The 17672-nt window shown below is 42.3% G+C and overlaps 16 non-coding genes across 16 annotated transcripts; all 16 read right to left on the bottom strand.

Annotated features, from left to right (window-relative positions):
* Positions 1-532: 532 nt before the first annotated feature.
* trnas-gcu lies at positions 533-614 on the bottom strand. The gene has a single exon. It is a non-coding gene; the product is annotated as a tRNA-Ser (tRNA).
* Positions 615-1655: 1041 nt separating this feature from the next.
* Positions 1656-1737, bottom strand: trnas-gcu. The gene has a single exon. It is a non-coding gene; the product is annotated as a tRNA-Ser (tRNA).
* Positions 1738-3334: 1597 nt separating this feature from the next.
* On the bottom strand, positions 3335-3416 carry trnas-gcu. Its single transcript has one exon. It is a non-coding gene; the product is annotated as a tRNA-Ser (tRNA).
* A 1041-nt stretch (positions 3417-4457) lies between these two features.
* Positions 4458-4539, bottom strand: trnas-gcu. The gene has a single exon. It is a non-coding gene; the product is annotated as a tRNA-Ser (tRNA).
* A 1599-nt stretch (positions 4540-6138) lies between these two features.
* trnas-gcu lies at positions 6139-6220 on the bottom strand. Its single transcript has one exon. It is a non-coding gene; the product is annotated as a tRNA-Ser (tRNA).
* A 1591-nt stretch (positions 6221-7811) lies between these two features.
* trnas-gcu lies at positions 7812-7893 on the bottom strand. Its single transcript has one exon. It is a non-coding gene; the product is annotated as a tRNA-Ser (tRNA).
* A 480-nt stretch (positions 7894-8373) lies between these two features.
* Positions 8374-8455, bottom strand: trnas-gcu. Its single transcript has one exon. It is a non-coding gene; the product is annotated as a tRNA-Ser (tRNA).
* A 1036-nt stretch (positions 8456-9491) lies between these two features.
* Positions 9492-9573, bottom strand: trnas-gcu. Its single transcript has one exon. It is a non-coding gene; the product is annotated as a tRNA-Ser (tRNA).
* A 1863-nt stretch (positions 9574-11436) lies between these two features.
* trnas-gcu lies at positions 11437-11518 on the bottom strand. Its single transcript has one exon. It is a non-coding gene; the product is annotated as a tRNA-Ser (tRNA).
* A 480-nt stretch (positions 11519-11998) lies between these two features.
* trnas-gcu lies at positions 11999-12080 on the bottom strand. The gene has a single exon. It is a non-coding gene; the product is annotated as a tRNA-Ser (tRNA).
* Positions 12081-13116: 1036 nt separating this feature from the next.
* Positions 13117-13198, bottom strand: trnas-gcu. Its single transcript has one exon. It is a non-coding gene; the product is annotated as a tRNA-Ser (tRNA).
* A 1037-nt stretch (positions 13199-14235) lies between these two features.
* On the bottom strand, positions 14236-14317 carry trnas-gcu. Its single transcript has one exon. It is a non-coding gene; the product is annotated as a tRNA-Ser (tRNA).
* Positions 14318-14791: 474 nt separating this feature from the next.
* Positions 14792-14873, bottom strand: trnas-gcu. The gene has a single exon. It is a non-coding gene; the product is annotated as a tRNA-Ser (tRNA).
* Positions 14874-15910: 1037 nt separating this feature from the next.
* Positions 15911-15992, bottom strand: trnas-gcu. Its single transcript has one exon. It is a non-coding gene; the product is annotated as a tRNA-Ser (tRNA).
* A 474-nt stretch (positions 15993-16466) lies between these two features.
* Positions 16467-16548, bottom strand: trnas-gcu. Its single transcript has one exon. It is a non-coding gene; the product is annotated as a tRNA-Ser (tRNA).
* Positions 16549-17585: 1037 nt separating this feature from the next.
* trnas-gcu lies at positions 17586-17667 on the bottom strand. The gene has a single exon. It is a non-coding gene; the product is annotated as a tRNA-Ser (tRNA).
* Positions 17668-17672: the final 5 nt, after the last annotated feature.

Here is a 17672-nt window from a genome sequence, read left to right as displayed (position 1 = left end):
TAGAGCACAATGGATAAGCAGTCCATCGCCTTAACCACTCATCCACCTCATCCTGTTATTTACATGTGGCAAATGACCTTAAAAAACTGTAGTTGCTGTATGTAAACCCTAGATTGAAATCAATGAAAGTTAGGCAGAGCAATGGCAAGGCCATGTGTCGATCCCAACGAGACATTTAACAAATGTTTTGTCAGGCCGAGTGGTCTCAAGTGCTTGATTAAGTGTGTTGAGGTGTCGGTTCAAATCCAACCATTGAGGTTGCCCTTGGTGAAGCTATTCTTCAATACCTGAATCGTATTAGTCGCACTAGGATTGTGCAGGGACTCTACATTCATGTGGGGCCATGTAAGAGAGGAAATAACAAATGTTTTGTGAAGAGGTTGGTGTTATAATCCACACATGCAGTTCATCGCCTTCACCACTCAGATACCAAGTCCTGTGCTATCGCTGTGGCAGTCAGCAATTTTACCAGTGTTTGTGAAAGTCAAAATCTTCCAGTGCCAAAATAAAGCACAGAATTTTAATTGTTACACGATGAGGATGGGATTCGAACCCATGCATGCAGAGCACAAGGGATTAGCAGTCCATCGCCTTAACCACGCGGCCACCTCATCCTGTTTTTTAGAAGTTGCAAATGACCTTAAAAGACTGTAGTTGCTGTATGTAAACGCTAGATTGAAATCAATGAAAGTTATGCAGAGCAATGGCAAGGACATGTGTCGATCCCATCGAGACATTTAACAAATGTTTTGTCAGGCCGAGTGGTCTCCAGTGCTTGATTAAGTGTGTTGAGGTGTCGGTTCAAATCCCACTATTGAGGTTGCCCTTGGTGAAGTTATTCTTCAATACCTGAATCTTATTAGTCGCTCTAGGATTGCGCAGGGATTCTATTTTCATGTGGGGCCATGTAAGAGAGGAAATAACAAATGTTGTGTGAAGAGGTTGGTGTTATAATCCACACATGCAGTTCATCGCCTTCACCACTCAGATACCAAGTCCTGTGCTCTCGCTGTGGCAGTCAGCAATTTTACCAGTGTTTGTGAAAGTCAAAATCTTCCAGTGACAAAATAAAGCACATCATTTTAATTGTTTCACGATGAGGATAGGATTCGAACCCATGCATGCAGAGCACAATGGATTAGCAGTACATCGCCTTAACCACTCGGCCACCTCATCCTGTAGTTTAGAGTGGAAAATGACCTTAAAAGACTGTAGTTGCGGTATGTAATCCCTAGATTGAAATCAATGAAAGTTAGGCAGAGCAATGGCAAGGCCATGTGTCGATCCCATCGAGACATTTAACAAATGTTTTGTCAGGCCGAGTGGTCTCAAGTGCTTGATTAAGTGTGTTGAGGTGTCGGTTCAAATCCAACCATTGAGGTTGCCCTTGGTGAAGCTATTCTTCAATACCTGAATCGTATTAGTCGCACTAGGATTGTGCAGGGACTCTACATTCATGTGGGGCCATGTAAGAGAGGAAATAACAAATGTTTTGTGAAGAGGTTGGTGTTATAATCCACACATGCAGTTCATCGCCTTCACCACTCAGATACCAAGTCCTGTGCTATCGCTGTGGCAGTCAGCAATTTTACCAGTGTTTGTGAAAGTCAAAATCTTCCAGTGCCAAAATAAAGCACAGAATTTTAATTGTTACACGATGAGGATGGGATTCGAACCCATGCATGCAGAGCACAATGGATTAGCAGTCCATCACCTTAACCACTCGGCCACCTCATCCTGTTTTTTAGAAGTTGCAAATGACCTTAAAAGACTGTAGTTGCTGTATGTAAACGCTAGATTGAAATCAATGAAAGTTATGCAGAGCAATGGCAAGGACATGTGTCGATCCCATCGAGACATTTAACAAATGTTTTGTCAGGCCGAGTGGTCTCCAGTGCTTGATTAAGTGTGTTGAGGTGTCGGTTCAAATCCCACTATTGAGGTTGCCCTTGGTGAAGTTATTCTTCAATACCTGAATCTTATTAGTCGCTCTAGGATTGCGCAGGGATTCTATTTTCATGTGGGGCCATGTAAGAGAGGAAATAACAAATGTTGTGTGAAGAGGTTGGTGTTATAATCCACACATGCAGTTCATCGCCTTCACCACTCAGATACCAAGTCCTGTGCTCTCGCTGTGGCAGTCAGCAATTTTACCAGTGTTTGTGAAAGTCAAAATCTTCCAGTGACAAAATAAAGCACATCATTTTAATTGTTTCACGATGAGGATAGGATTCGAACCCATGCATGCAGAGCACAATGGATTAGCAGTACATCGCCTTAACCACTCGGCCACCTCATCCTGTAGTTTAGAGTGGAAAATGACCTTAAAAGACTGTAGTTGCGGTATGTAATCCCTAGATTGAAATCAATGAAAGTTAGGCAGAGCAATGGCAAGGCCATGTGTCGATCCCATCGAGACATTTAACAAATGTTTTGTCAGGCCGAGTGGTCTCAAGTGCTTGATTAAGTGTGTTGAGGTGTCGGTTCAAATCCAACCATTGAGGTTGCCCTTGGTGAAGCTATTCTTCAATACCTGAATCTTATTAGTCGCACTAGGATTGTGCAGGGACTCTACATTCATGTGGGGCCATGTAAGAGAGGAAATAACAAATGTTTTGTGAAGAGGTTGGTGTTATAATCCACACATGCAGTTCATCGCCTTCACCACTCAGATACCAAGTCCTGTGCTCTCGCTGTGGCAGTCAGCAATTTTACCAGTGTTTGTGAAAGTCAAAATCTTCCATTGCCAAAATAAAGCACCGCATTTTAATTGTTACACGATGAGAATCTAACCCATGCATGTAGAGCACAATGGATAAGCAGTCCATCGCCTTAACCACTCATCCACCTCATCCTGTTATTTACATGTGGCAAATGACCTTAAAAAACTGTAGTTGCTGTATGTAAACCCTAGATTGAAATCAATGAAAGTTAGGCAGAGCAATGGCAAGGCCATGTGTCGATCCCAACGAGACATTTAACAAATGTTTTGTCAGGCCGAGTGGTCTCAAGTGCTTGATTAAGTGTGTTGAGGTGTCGGTTCAAATCCAACCATTGAGGTTGCCCTTGGTGAAGCTATTCTTCAATACCTGAATCGTATTAGTCGCACTAGGATTGTGCAGGGACTCTACATTCATGTGGGGCCATGTAAGAGAGGAAATAACAAATGTTTTGTGAAGAGGTTGGTGTTATAATCCACACATGCAGTTCATCGCCTTCACCACTCAGATACCAAGTCCTGTGCTATCGCTGTGGCAGTCAGCAATTTTACCAGTGTTTGTGAAAGTCAAAATCTTCCAGTGCCAAAATAAAGCACCGAATTTTAATTGTTACACGATGAGGATGGGATTCGAACCCATGCATGCAGAGCACAATGGATTAGCAGTCCATCGCCTTAACCACTCGGCCAACTCATCCTGTTTTTTAGAAGTTGCAAATGACCTTAAAAGACTGTAGTTGCTGTATGTAAACGCTAGATTGAAATCAATGAAAGTTATGCAGAGCAATGGCAAGGACATGTGTCGATCCCATCGAGACATTTAACAAATGTTTTGTCAGGCCGAGTGGTCTCCAGTGCTTGATTAAGTGTGTTGAGGTGTCGGTTCAAATCCCACTATTGAGGTTGCCCTTGGTGAAGTTATTCTTCAATACCTGAATCTTATTAGTCGCTCTAGGATTGCGCAGGGATTCTATTTTCATGTGGGGCCATGTAAGAGAGGAAATAACAAATGTTGTGTGAAGAGGTTGGTGTTATAATCCACACATGCAGTTCATCGCCTTCACCACTCAGATACCAAGTCCTGTGCTCTCGCTGTGGCAGTCAGCAATTTTACCAGTGTTTGTGAAAGTCAAAATCTTCCAGTGCCAAAATAAAGCACATCATTTTAATTGTTTCACGATGAGGATAGGATTCGAACCCATGCATGCAGAGCACAATGGATTAGCAGTACATCGCCTTAACCACTCGGCCACCTCATCCTGTAGTTTAGAGTGGAAAATGACCTTAAAAGACTGTAGTTGCGGTATGTAATCCCTAGATTGAAATCAATGAAAGTTAGGCAGAGCAATGGCAAGGCCATGTGTCGATCCCATCGAGACATTTAACAAATGTTTTGTCAGGCCGAGTGGTCTCAAGTGCTTGATTAAGTGTGTTGAGGTGTCGGTTCAAATCCAACCATTGAGGTTGCCCTTGGTGAAGCTATTCTTCAATACCTGAATCGTATTAGTCGCACTAGGATTGTGCAGGGACTCTACATTCATGTGGGGCCATGTAAGAGAGGAAATAACAAATGTTTTGTGAAGAGGTTGGTGTTATAATCCACACATGCAGTTCATCGCCTTCACCACTCAGATACCAAGTCCTGTGCTATCGCTGTGGCAGTCAGCAATTTTACCAGTGTTTGTGAAAGTCAAAATCTTCCAGTGCCAAAATAAAGCACAGAATTTTAATTTTTACACGATGAGGATGGGATTCGAACCCATACATGCAGAGCACAATGGATTAGCAGTCCATCGCCTAAACCACTCGGCCACCTCATCCTGTTTTTTAGAAGTTGCAAATGACCTTAAAAGACTGTAGTTGCTGTATGTAAACGCTAGATTGAAATCAATGAAAGTTATGCAGAGCAATGGCAAGGACATGTGTCGATCCCATCGAGACATTTAACAAATGTTTTGTCAGGCCGAGTGGTCTCCAGTGCTTGATTAAGTGTGTTGAGGTGTCGGTTCAAATCCCACTATTGAGGTTGCCCTTGGTGAAGTTATTCTTCAATACCTGAATCTTATTAGTCGCTCTAGGATTGCGCAGGGATTCTATTTTCATGTGGGGCCATGTAAGAGAGGAAATAACAAATGTTGTGTGAAGAGGTTGGTGTTATAATCCACACATGCAGTTCATCGCCTTCACCACTCAGATACCAAGTCCTGTGCTCTCGCTGTGGCAGTCAGCAATTTTACCAGTGTTTGTGAAAGTCAAAATCTTCCAGTGCCAAAATAAAGCACATCATTTTAATGGTTTCACGATGAGGATAGGATTCGAACCCATGCATGCAGAGCACAATGGATTAGCAGTACATCGCCTTAACCACTCGGCCACCTCATCCTGTAGTTTAGAGTGGAAAATGACCTTAAAAAACTGTAGTTGCAGTATGTAATCCCTAGATGGAAATCAATGAAAGTTAGGCAGAGCAATGGCAAGGCCATGTGTCGATCCCATCGAGACATTTAACAAATGTTTTGTCAGGCCGAGTGGTCTCAAGTGCTTGATTAAGTGTGTTGAGGTGTCGGTTCAAATCCAACCATTGAGGTTGCCCTTGGTGAAGCTATTCTTCAATACCTGAATCGTATTAGTCGCACTAGGATTGTGCAGGGACTCTACATTCATGTGGGGCCATGTAAGAGAGGAAATAACAAATGTTTTGTGAAGAGGTTGGTGTTATAATCCACACATGCAGTTCATCGCCTTCACCACTCAGATACCAAGTCCTGTGCTCTCGCTGTGGCAGTCAGCAATTTTACCAGTGTTTGTGAAAGTCAAAATCTTCCAGTGCCAAAATAAAGTACAGAATTTTAATTGTTACACGATGAGATTCTAACCCATGCATGTAGAGCACAATGGATAAGCAGTCCATCGCCTTAACCACTCATCCACCTCATCCTGTTATTTACATGTGGCAAATGACCTTAAAAAACTGTAGTTGCTGTCTGTAAACGCTAGATTGAAATCAATGAAAGTTAGGCAGAGCAATGGCAAGGCCATGTGTCGATCCCATCGAGACATTTAACAAATGTTTTGTCAGGCCGAGTGGTCTCAAGTGCTTGATTAAGTGTTTTGAGCTGTCGGTTCAAATCCAACCATTGAGGTTGCCCTTGGTGAAGCTATTCTTCAATACCTGAATCGTATCAGTTGCACTAGGATTGTGCAGGGACTCTATATTCATGTGGGGCCATGTAAGAGAGGAAATAACAAATGTTTTGTGTGAGATGGTTGGTGTTATAATCCACACATGCAGTTCATCGCCTTCACCACTCAGATACCAAGTCCTGTGCTCTCGCTGTGGCAGTCAACAATTTTACCAGTGTTTGTGAAAGTCAAAATCTTCCAGTGCCAAAATAAAGCACCAAATTTTAATTGTTACACGATGAGGATGGGATTCGAACCCATGCATGCAGAGCACAATGGATTAGCAGTCCATCGCCTTAACCACTCGGCCACCTCATTCTGTCTTTGGAAGTTGCAAATGACCTTAAAAGACTGTAGTTGCTGTATTTAAACGCTAGATTGAAATCAATGAAAGTTATGCAGAGCAAATGCAAGGACATGTGTCAATCCCATCGAGACATTTAACAAATGTTTTGTCAGGCCGAGTGGTCTCCAGGGCTTGATTAAGTGTGTTGAGGTGTCGGTTCAAATCCCACTATTGAGGTTGCCCTTGGTGAAGTTATTCTTCAATACCTGAATCTTATTAGTCGCTCTAGGATTGCGCAGGGATTCTATTTTCATGTGGGGCCATGTAAGAGAGGAAATAACAAATTTTGTGTGAAGAGGTTGGTGTTATAATCCACACATGCAGTTCATCGCCTTCACCACTCAGATACCAAGTCCTGTGCTCTCGCTGTGGCAGTCAGCAATTTTACCAGTGTTTGTGAAAGTCAAAATCTTCCAGTGCCAAAATAAAGCACCAAATTTTAATTGTTACACGATGAGATTCAAACCCATGCATGCAGAGCACAATGGATTAGCAGTCCATCGCCTTAACCACTCAGCCACCTCATCCTGTATTTTAGAAATGGAAAATGACCTTAAAAAACTGTAGTTGCTGTATGTAAACCCTAGATTGAAATCAATGAAAGTTATGCAGAGCAATGGCAAGGCCATGTGTCGATCCCATCAAGACATTTAACAAATGTTTTGTCAGGCCGAGTGGTCTCAAGTGCTTGATTAAGTGTGTTGAGGTGTCGTTTCAAATCCAACCATTGAGGTTGCCCTTGGTGAAGCTATTCTTCAATACCTGAATCTTATTAGTCGCACTAGAATTGCGCAGGGATTCTATATTCATGTGGGGCCATGTAAGAGATGAAATAACAAATGTTTTTTGAAGAGGTTGGTGTTATAATCCACACATGCAGTTCATCGCCTTCACCACTCAGATACCAAGTCCTGTGCTCTCGCTGTGGCAGTCAGCAATTTTACCAGTGTTTGTGAAAGTCAAAATCTTCCATTGCCAAAATAAAGCACCGAATTTTAATTGTTACACGATGAGATTCTAACCCATGCATGTAGAGCACAATGGATAAGCAGTCCATCGCCTTAACCACTCATCCACCTCATCCTGTTATTTACATGTGGCAAATTACCTTAAAAACCTGTAGTTGCTGTATGTAAACCCTAGATTGAAATCAAAGAAAGTTATGCAGAGCAATGGCAAGGCCATGTGTCGATCCCATCGAGACATTTAACAAATGTTTTGTCATGCCGAGTGGTCTCCAGTGCTTGATTAAGTGTGTTGAGGTGTCGGTTCAAATCTCACTATTGAGGTTGCCCTTGGTGAAGTTATTCTTCAATACCTGAATCTTATTAGTCGCTCTAGGATTGCGCAGGGATTCTATTTTCATGTCGGGCCATGTAAGAGAGGAAATAACAAATGTTGTGTGAAGAGGTTGGTGTTATAATCCACACATGCAGTTCATCGCCTTCACCACTCAGATACCAAGTCCTGTGCTCTCGCTGTGGCAGTCAGCAATTTTACCAGTGTTTGTGAAAGTCAAAATCTTCCAGTGCCAAAATAAAGCACCAAATTTTTATTGTTACACGATGAGGATGGGATTCAAACTCATGCATGCAGAGCACAATGGATTAGCAGTCCATCGCCTTAACCACTCGGCCACCTCATCCTGGTTTTTGGAAGTTGCAAATGACCTTAAAAGACTGTAGTTGCTGTATGTAAACCCTAGATTGAAATCAATGAAAGTTATGCAGAGCAATGGCAAGGCCATGTGTCGATCCCATCGAGACATTTAACAAATGTTTTGTCAGGCGGAGTGGTCTCCAGTGCTTGATTAAGTGTGTTGAGGTGTCGGTTCAAATCCCACTTTTGAGGTTGCCCTTGGTGAAGCTATTCTTCAATACCTGAATCGTATTAGTCGCACTAGGATTGTGCAGGGACTCTACATTCATGTGGGGCCATGTAAGAGAGGAAATAACAAATGTTTTGTGAAGAGGTTGGTGTTATAATCCACACATGCAGTTCATCGCCTTCCCCACTCAGATACCAAGTCCTGTGCTCTCACTGTGGCAGTCAGCAATTTGACCAGTGTTTGTGAAAGTCAAAATCTTCCAGTGCCAAAATAAAGCACATCATTTTAATTGTTACACGATGAGGATGGGATTCAAACCCATGCATGCAGAGCACAATGGATTAGCAGTCCATCGCCTTAACCACTCAGCCACCTCATCCTGTATTTTAGAAATGGAAAATGACCTTAAAAAACTGTAGTTGCTGTATGTAAACCCTAGATTGAAATCAATGAAAGTTATGCAGAGCAATGGCAAGGCCATGTGTCGATCCCATCAAGACATTTAACAAATGTTTTGTCAGGCCGAGTGGTCTCAAGTGCTTGATTAAGTGTGTTGAGGTGTCGTTTCAAATCCAACCATTGAGGTTGCCCTTGGTGAAGCTATTCTTCAATACCTGAATCTTATTAGTCGCACTAGAATTGCGCAGGGATTCTATATTCATGTGGGGCCATGTAAGAGATGAAATAACAAATGTTTTTTGAAGAGGTTGGTGTTATAATCCACACATGCAGTTCATCGCCTTCACCACTCAGATACCAAGTCCTGTGCTCTCGCTGTGGCAGTCAGCAATTTTACCAGTGTTTGTGAAAGTCAAAATCTTCCATTGCCAAAATAAAGCACCGAATTTTAATTGTTACACGATGAGATTCTAACCCATGCATGTAGAGCACAATGGATAAGCAGTCCATCGCCTTAACCACTCATCCACCTCATCCTGTTATTTACATGTGGCAAATTACCTTAAAAACCTGTAGTTGCTGTATGTAAACCCTAGATTGAAATCAAAGAAAGTTATGCAGAGCAATGGCAAGGCCATGTGTCGATCCCATCGAGACATTTAACAAATGTTTTGTCAGGCCGAGTGGTCTCCAGGGCTTGATTAAGTGTGTTGAGGTGTCGGTTCAAATCCCACTATTGAGGTTGCCCTTGGTGAAGTTATTCTTCAATACCTGAATCTTATTAGTCGCTCTAGGATTGCGCAGGGATTCTATTTTCATGTGGGGCCATGTAAGAGAGGAAATAACAAATGTTTTTTGAAGAGGTTGGTGTTATAATCCACACATGCAGTTCATCGCCTTCACCACTCAGATACCAAGTCCTGTGCTCTCGCTGTGGCAGTCAGCAATTTTACCAGTGTTTGTGAAAGTCAAAATCTTCCAGTGCCAAAATAAAGCACATCATTTTAATTGTTACACGATGAGGATGGGATTCGAACCCATGCATGCAGAGCACAATGGATTAGCAGTCCATCGCCTTAACCACTCGGCCACCTCATCCTGTTTTTTGGAAGTTGCAAATGACCTTAAAAGACTGTAGTTGCTGTATGTAAACCCTAGATTGAAATCAATGAAAGTTATGCAGAGCAATGGCAAGGACATGTGTCGATCCCATCGAGACATTTAACAAATGTTTTGTCAGGCCGAGTGGTCTCCAGTGCTTGATTAAGTGTTTTGAGCTGTCATGTAAGAGAGGAAATAACAAATGTTTTGTGAAGAGGTTGGTGTTATAATCCACACATGCAGTTCATCGCCTTCACCACTCAGATACCAAGTCCTGTGCTCTCGCTGTGGCAGTCAGCAATTTTACCAGTGTTTGTGAAAGTCAAAATCTTCAAGTGCCAAAATAAAGCACCGAATTTTAATTGTTACACGATGAGATTCTAACCCATGCATGTAGAGCACAATGGATAAGCAGTCCATCGCCTTAACCACTCGGCCACCTCATCCTGTTTTTTGGAAGTTGCACTATTGAGGTTGCCCTTGGTGAAGTTATTCTTCAATACCTGAATCTTATTAGTCGCTCTAGGATTGCGCAGGGATTCTATTTTCATGTGGGGCCATGTAAGAGAGGAAATAACAAATGTTGTGTGAAGAGGTTGGTGTTATAATCCACACATGCAGTTCATCGCCTTCACCACTCAGATACCAAGTCCTGTGCTCTCGCTGTGGCAGTCAGCAATTTTACCAGTGTTTGTGAAAGTCAAAATCTTCCAGTGCCAAAATAAAGCACCGAATTTTAATTGTTACACGATGAGATTCTAACCCATGCATGTAGAGCACAATGGATAAGCAGTCCATCGCCTTAACCACTCATCCACCTCATCCTGTTACTTACATGTGGCAAATTACCTTAAAAACCTGTAGTTGCTGTATGTAAACCCTAGATTGAAATCAATGAAAGTTATGCAGAGCAATGGCAAGGACATGTGTCGATCCCATCGAGACATTTAACAAATGTTTTGCCAGGCCGAGTGGTCTCCAGGGCTTGATTAAGTGTGTTGAGGTGTCGGTTCAAATCCCACTATTGAGGTTGCCCTTGGTGAAGGTATTCTTCAATACCTGAATCTTATTAGTCGCTCTAGGATTGCGCAGGGATTCTATTTTCATGTGGGGCCATGTAAGAGAGGAAATAACAAATGTTTTTTGAAGAGGTTGGTGTTATAATCCACACATGCAGTTCATCGCCTTCACCACTCAGATACCAAGTCCTGTGCTCTCGCTGTGGCAGTCAGCAATTTTACCAGTGTTTGTGAAAGTCAAAATCTTCCATTGCCAAAATAAAGCACCGAATTTTAATTGTTACACGATGAGATTCTAACCCATTCATGTAGAGCACAATGGATAAGCAGTCCATCGCCTTAACCACTCATCCACCTCATCCTGTTATTTACATGTGGCAAATTACCTTAAAAACCTGTAGTTGCTGTATGTAAACCCTAGATTGAAATCAAAGAAAGTTATGCAGAGCAATGGCAAGGCCATGTGTCGATCCCATCGAGACATTTAACAAATGTTTTGTCATGCCGAGTGGTCTCCAGTGCTTGATTAAGTGTGTTGAGGTGTCGGTTCAAATCTCACTATTGAGGTTGCCCTTGGTGAAGTTATTCTTCAATACCTGAATCTTATTAGTCGCTCTAGGATTGCGCAGGGATTCTATTTTCATGTCGGGCCATGTAAGAGAGGAAATAACAAATGTTGTGTGAAGAGGTTGGTGTTATAATCCACACATGCAGTTCATCGCCTTCACCACTCAGATACCAAGTCCTGTGCTCTCGCTGTGGCAGTCAGCAATTTTACCAGTGTTTGTGAAAGTCAAAATCTTCCAGTGCCAAAATAAAGCACCAAATTTTTATTGTTACACGATGAGGATGGGATTCAAACTCATGCATGCAGAGCACAATGGATTAGCAGTCCATCGCCTTAACCACTCGGCCACCTCATCCTGGTTTTTGGAAGTTGCAAATGACCTTAAAAGACTGTAGTTGCTGTATGTAAACCCTAGATTGAAATCAATGAAAGTTATGCAGAGCAATGGCAAGGCCATGTGTCGATCCCATCGAGACATTTAACAAATGTTTTGTCAGGCGGAGTGGTCTCCAGTGCTTGATTAAGTGTGTTGAGGTGTCGGTTCAAATCCCACTATTGAGGTTGCCCTTGGTGAAGCTATTCTTCAATACCTGAATCGTATTAGTCGCACTAGGATTGTGCAGGGACTCTACATTCATGTGGGGCCATGTAAGAGAGGAAATAACAAATGTTTTGTGAAGAGGTTGGTGTTATAATCCACACATGCAGTTCATCGCCTTCCCCACTCAGATACCAAGTCCTGTGCTCTCGCTGTGGCAGTCAGCAATTTGACCAGTGTTTGTGAAAGTCAAAATCTTCCAGTGCCAAAATAAAGCACATCATTTTAATTGTTACACGATGAGGATGGGATTCAAACCCATGCATGCAGAGCACAATGGATTAGCAGTCCATCGCCTTAACCACTCAGCCACCTCATCCTGTATTTTAGAAATGGAAAATGACCTTAAAAAACTGTAGTTGCTGTATGTAAACCCTAGATTGAAATCAATGAAAGTTATGCAGAGCAATGGCAAGGCCATGTGTCGATCCCATCAAGACATTTAACAAATGTTTTGTCAGGCCGAGTGGTCTCAAGTGCTTGATTAAGTGTGTTGAGGTGTCGTTTCAAATCCAACCATTGAGGTTGCCCTTGGTGAAGCTATTCTTCAATACCTGAATCTTATTAGTCGCACTAGAATTGCGCAGGGATTCTATATTCATGTGGGGCCATGTAAGAGATGAAATAACAAATGTTTTTTGAAGAGGTTGGTGTTATAATCCACACATGCAGTTCATCGCCTTCACCACTCAGATACCAAGTCCTGTGCTCTCGCTGTGGCAGTCAGCAATTTTACCAGTGTTTGTGAAAGTCAAAATCTTCCATTGCCAAAATAAAGCACCGAATTTTAATTGTTACACGATGAGATTCTAACCCATGCATGTAGAGCACAATGGATAAGCAGTCCATCGCCTTAACCACTCATCCACCTCATCCTGTTATTTACATGTGGCAAATTACCTTAAAAACCTGTAGTTGCTGTATGTAAACCCTAGATTGAAATCAAAGAAAGTTATGCAGAGCAATGGCAAGGCCATGTGTCGATCCCATCGAGACATTTAACAAATGTTTTGTCAGGCCGAGTGGTCTCCAGGGCTTGATTAAGTGTGTTGAGGTGTCGGTTCAAATCCCACTATTGAGGTTGCCCTTGGTGAAGTTATTCTTCAATACCTGAATCTTATTAGTCGCTCTAGGATTGCGCAGGGATTCTATTTTCATGTGGGGCCATGTAAGAGAGGAAATAACAAATGTTTTTTGAAGAGGTTGGTGTTATAATCCACACATGCAGTTCATCGCCTTCACCACTCAGATACCAAGTCCTGTGCTCTCGCTGTGGCAGTCAGCAATTTTACCAGTGTTTGTGAAAGTCAAAATCTTCCAGTGCCAAAATAAAGCACATCATTTTAATTGTTACACGATGAGGATGGGATTCGAACCCATGCATGCAGAGCACAATGGATTAGCAGTCCATCGCCTTAACCACTCGGCCACCTCATCCTGTTTTTTGGAAGTTGCAAATGACCTTAAAAGACTGTAGTTGCTGTATGTAAACCCTAGATTGAAATCAATGAAAGTTATGCAGAGCAATGGCAAGGACATGTGTCGATCCCATCGAGACATTTAACAAATGTTTTGTCAAGCCGAGTGGTCTCAAGTGCTTGATTAAGTGTTTTGAGCTGTCGGTTCAAATCCCACCATTGAGGTTGCCCTTGGTGAAGCTATTCTTCAATACCTGAATCGTATTAGTCGCACTAGGATTGTGCAGGGACTCTACATTAATGTGGGGCCATGTAAGAGAGGAAATAACAAATGTTTTGTGAAGAGGTTGGTGTTATAATCCACACATGCAGTTCATCGCCTTCACCACTCAGATACCAAGTCCTGTGCTCTCGCTGTGGCAGTCAGCAATTTTACCAGTGTTTGTGAAAGTCAAAATCTTCCAGTGCCAAAATAAAGCACCGAATTTTAATTGTTACACGATGAGACTCTAACCCATGCATGTAGAGCACAATGGATAAGCAGTCCATCGCCTTAACCACTCATCCACCTCATCCTGATATTTACATGTGGCAAATGACCTTAAAAAACTGTAGTTGCTGTAATGTAAACCCTAGATTGAAATCAATGAAAGTTAGGCAGAGCAATGGCAAGGCCATGTGTCGATCCCAACGAGACATTTAACAAATGTTTTGTCAGGCCGAGTGGTCTCAAGTGCTTGATTAAGTGTTTTGAGCTGTCGGTTCAAATCCAACCATTGAGGTTGCCCTTGGTGAAGCTATTCTTCAATACCTGAATCGTATCAGTCGCACGAGGATTGTGCAGGGACTCTATATTCATGTGGGGCCATGTAAGAGAGGAAATAACAAATGTTTTGTGAGATGGTTGGTGTTATAATCCAAACATGCAGTTCATCGCCTTCACCACTCAGATACCAAGTCCTGTGCTCTCGCTGTGGCAGTCAGCAATTTTACCAGTGTTTGTGAAAGTCAAAATCTTCCAGTGCCAAAATAAAGCACATCATTTTAATTGTTACACGATGAGGATGGGATTCGAACCCATGCATGCAGAGCACAATGGATTAGCAGTCCATCGCCTTAACCACTCGGCCACCTCATCCTGTTTTTTGGAAGTTGCAAATGACCTTAAAAGACTGTAGTTGCTGTATGTAAACCCTAGATTGAAATCAATGAAAGTTATGCAGAGCAATGGCAAGGACATGTGTCGATCCCATCGAGACATTTAACAAATGTTTTGTCAGGCCGAGTGGTCTCCAGTGCTTGATTAAGTGTGTTGAGGTGTCGGTTCAAATCCCACTATTGAGGTTGCCCTTGGTGAAGTTATTCTTCAATACCTGAATCTTATTAGTCGCTCTAGGATTGCGCAGGGATTCTATTTTCATGTGGGGCCATGTAAGAGAGGAAATAACAAATGTTGTGTGAAGAGGTTGGTGTTATAATCCACACATGCAGTTCATCGCCTTCACCACTCAGATACCAAGTCCTGTGCTCTCGCTGTGGCAGTCAGCAATTTTACCAGTGAAAGTCAAAATCTTCCAGTGCCAAAATAAAGCACATCATTTTAATTGTTACACGATGAGGATGGGATTCAAACCCATGCATGCAGAGCACAATGGATTAGCAGTCCATCGCCTTAACCACTCAGCCACCTCATCCTGTTTTTTGGAAGTTGCAAATGACCTTAAAAGACTGTAGTTGCTGTATGTAAACCCTAGATTGAAATCAATGAAAGTTATGCAGAGCAATGGCAAGGACATGTGTCGATCCCATCGAGACATTTAACAAATGTTTTGTCAAGCCGAGTGGTCTCAAGTGCTTGATTAAGTGTTTTGAGCTGTCGGATCAAATCCCACCATTGAGGTTGCCCTTGGTGAAGCTATTCTTCAATACCTGAATTGTATTAGTCGCACTAGGATTGTGCAGGGACTCTATATTCATGTGGGGCCATGTAAGAGAGGAAATAACAAATGTTTTGTGAAGAGGTTGGTGTTATAATCCACACATGCAGTTCATCGCCTTCACCACTCAGATACCAAGTCCTGTGCTCTCGCTGTGGCAGTCAGCAATTTTACCAGTGTTTGTGAAAGTCAAAATCTTCCAGTGCCAAAATAAAGCACCGAATTTTAATTGTTACACGATGAGATTCTAACCCATGCATGTAGAGCACAATGGATAAGCAGTCCATCGCCTTAACCACTCATCCACCTCATCCTGATATTTACATGTGGCAAATGACCTTAAAAAACTGTAGTTGCTGTAATGTAAACCCTAGATTGAAATCAATGAAAGTTAGGCAGAGCAATGGCAAGGCCATGTGTCGATCCCAACGAGACATTTAACAAATGTTTTGTCAGGCCGAGTGGTCTCAAGTGCTTGATTAAGTGTTTTGAGCTGTCGGTTCAAATCCAACCATTGAGGTTGCCCTTGGTGAAGCTATTCTTCAATACCTGAATCGTATCAGTCGCACGAGGATTGTGCAGGGACTCTATATTCATGTGGGGCCATGTAAGAGAGGAAATAATAAATGTTTTGTGAGATGGTTGGTGTTATAATCCAAACATGCAGTTCATCGCCTTCACCACTCAGATACCAAGTCCTGTGCTCTCGCTGTGGCAGTCAGCAATTTTACCAGTGTTTTTGAAAGTCAAAATCTTCCAGTGCCAAAATAAAGCACATCATTTTAATTGTTACACGATGAGGATGGGATTCGAACCCATGCATGCAGAGCACAATGGATTAGCAGTCTATCGCCTTAACCACTCAGCCACCTCATCCTGTTTTTTGGAAGTTGCAAATGACCTTAAAAGACTGTAGTTGCTGTATGTAAACCCTAGATTGAAATCAATGAAAGTTATGCAGAGCAATGGCAAGGACATGTGTTGATCCCATCGAGACATTTAACAAATGTTTTGTCAGGCCGAGTGGTCTCCAGTGCTTGATTAAGTGTGTTGAGGTGTCGGTTCAAATCCCACTATTGAGGTTGCCCTTGGTGAAGTTATTCTTCAATACCTGAATCTTATTAGTCGCTCTAGGATTGCGCAGGGATTCTATTTTCATGTGGGGCCATGTAAGAGAGGAAATAACAAATGTTGTGTGAAGAGGTTGGTGTTATAATCCACACATGCAGTTCATCGCCTTCACCACTCAGATACCAAGTCCTGTGCTCTCGCTGTGGCAGTCAGCAATTTTACCAGTGAAAGTCAAAATCTTCCAGTGCCAAAATAAAGCACATCATTTTAATTGTTACACGATGAGGATGGGATTCAAACCCATGCATGCAGAGCACAATGGATTAGCAGTCCATCACCTTAACCACTCGGCCACCTCATCCTGTTTTTTGGAAGTTGCAAATGACCTTAAAAGACTGTAGTTGCTGTATGTAAACCCTAGATTGAAATCAATGAAAGTTATGCAGAGCAATGGCAAGGACATGTGTCGATCCCATCGAGACATTTAACAAATGTTTTGTCAAGCCGAGTGGTCTCAAGTGCTTGATTAAGTGTTTTGAGCTGTCGGTTCAAATCCCACCATTGAGGTTGCCCTTGGTGAAGCTATTCTTCAATACCTGAATTGTATTAGTCGCACTAGGATTGTGCAGGGACTCTATATTCATGTGGGGCCATGTAAGAGAGGAAATAACAAATGTTTTGTGAAGAGGTTGGTGTTATAATCCACACATGCAGTTCATCGCCTTCACCACTCAGATACCAAGTCCTGTGCTCTCGCTGTGGCAGTCAGCAATTTTACCAGTGTTTGTGAAAGTCAAAATCTTCCAGTGCCAAAATAAAGCACCGAATTTTAATTGTTACACGATGAGATTCTAACCCATGCATGTAGAGCACAATGGATAAGCAGTCCATCGCCTTAACCACTCATCCACCTCATCCTGATATTTACATGTGGCAAATGACCTTAAAAAACTGTAGTTGCTGTAATGTAAACCCTAGATTGAAATCAATGAAAGTTAGGCAGAGCAATGGCAAGGCCATGTGTCGATCCCAACGAGACATTTAACAAATGTTTTGTCAGGCCGAGTGGTCTCAAGTGCTTGATTAAGTGTTTTGAGCTGTCGGTTCAAATCCAACCATTGAGGTTGCCCTTGGTGAAGCTATTCTTCAATACCTGAATCGTATCAGTCGCACGAGGATTGTGCAGGGACTCTATATTCATGTGGGGCCATGTAAGAGAGGAAATAATAAATGTTTTGTGAGATGGTTGGTGTTATAATCCAAACATGCAGTTCATCGCCTTCACCACTCAGATACCAAGTCCTGTGCTCTCGCTGTGGCAGTCAGCAATTTTACCAGTGTTTTTGAAAGTCAAAATCTTCCAGTGCCAAAATAAAGCACATCATTTTAATTGTTACACGATGAGGATGGGATTCGAACCCATGCATGCAGAGCACAATGGATTAGCAGTCTATCGCCTTAACCACTCAGCCACCTCATCCTGTT

Source organism: Oncorhynchus mykiss, chromosome 15 (genome assembly GCF_013265735.2).
Source record: "Oncorhynchus mykiss isolate Arlee chromosome 15, USDA_OmykA_1.1, whole genome shotgun sequence".
Lineage (NCBI taxonomy): Eukaryota > Metazoa > Chordata > Actinopteri > Salmoniformes > Salmonidae > Oncorhynchus > Oncorhynchus mykiss.
This window is presented reverse-complemented; position numbering and strand designations above follow the sequence as displayed.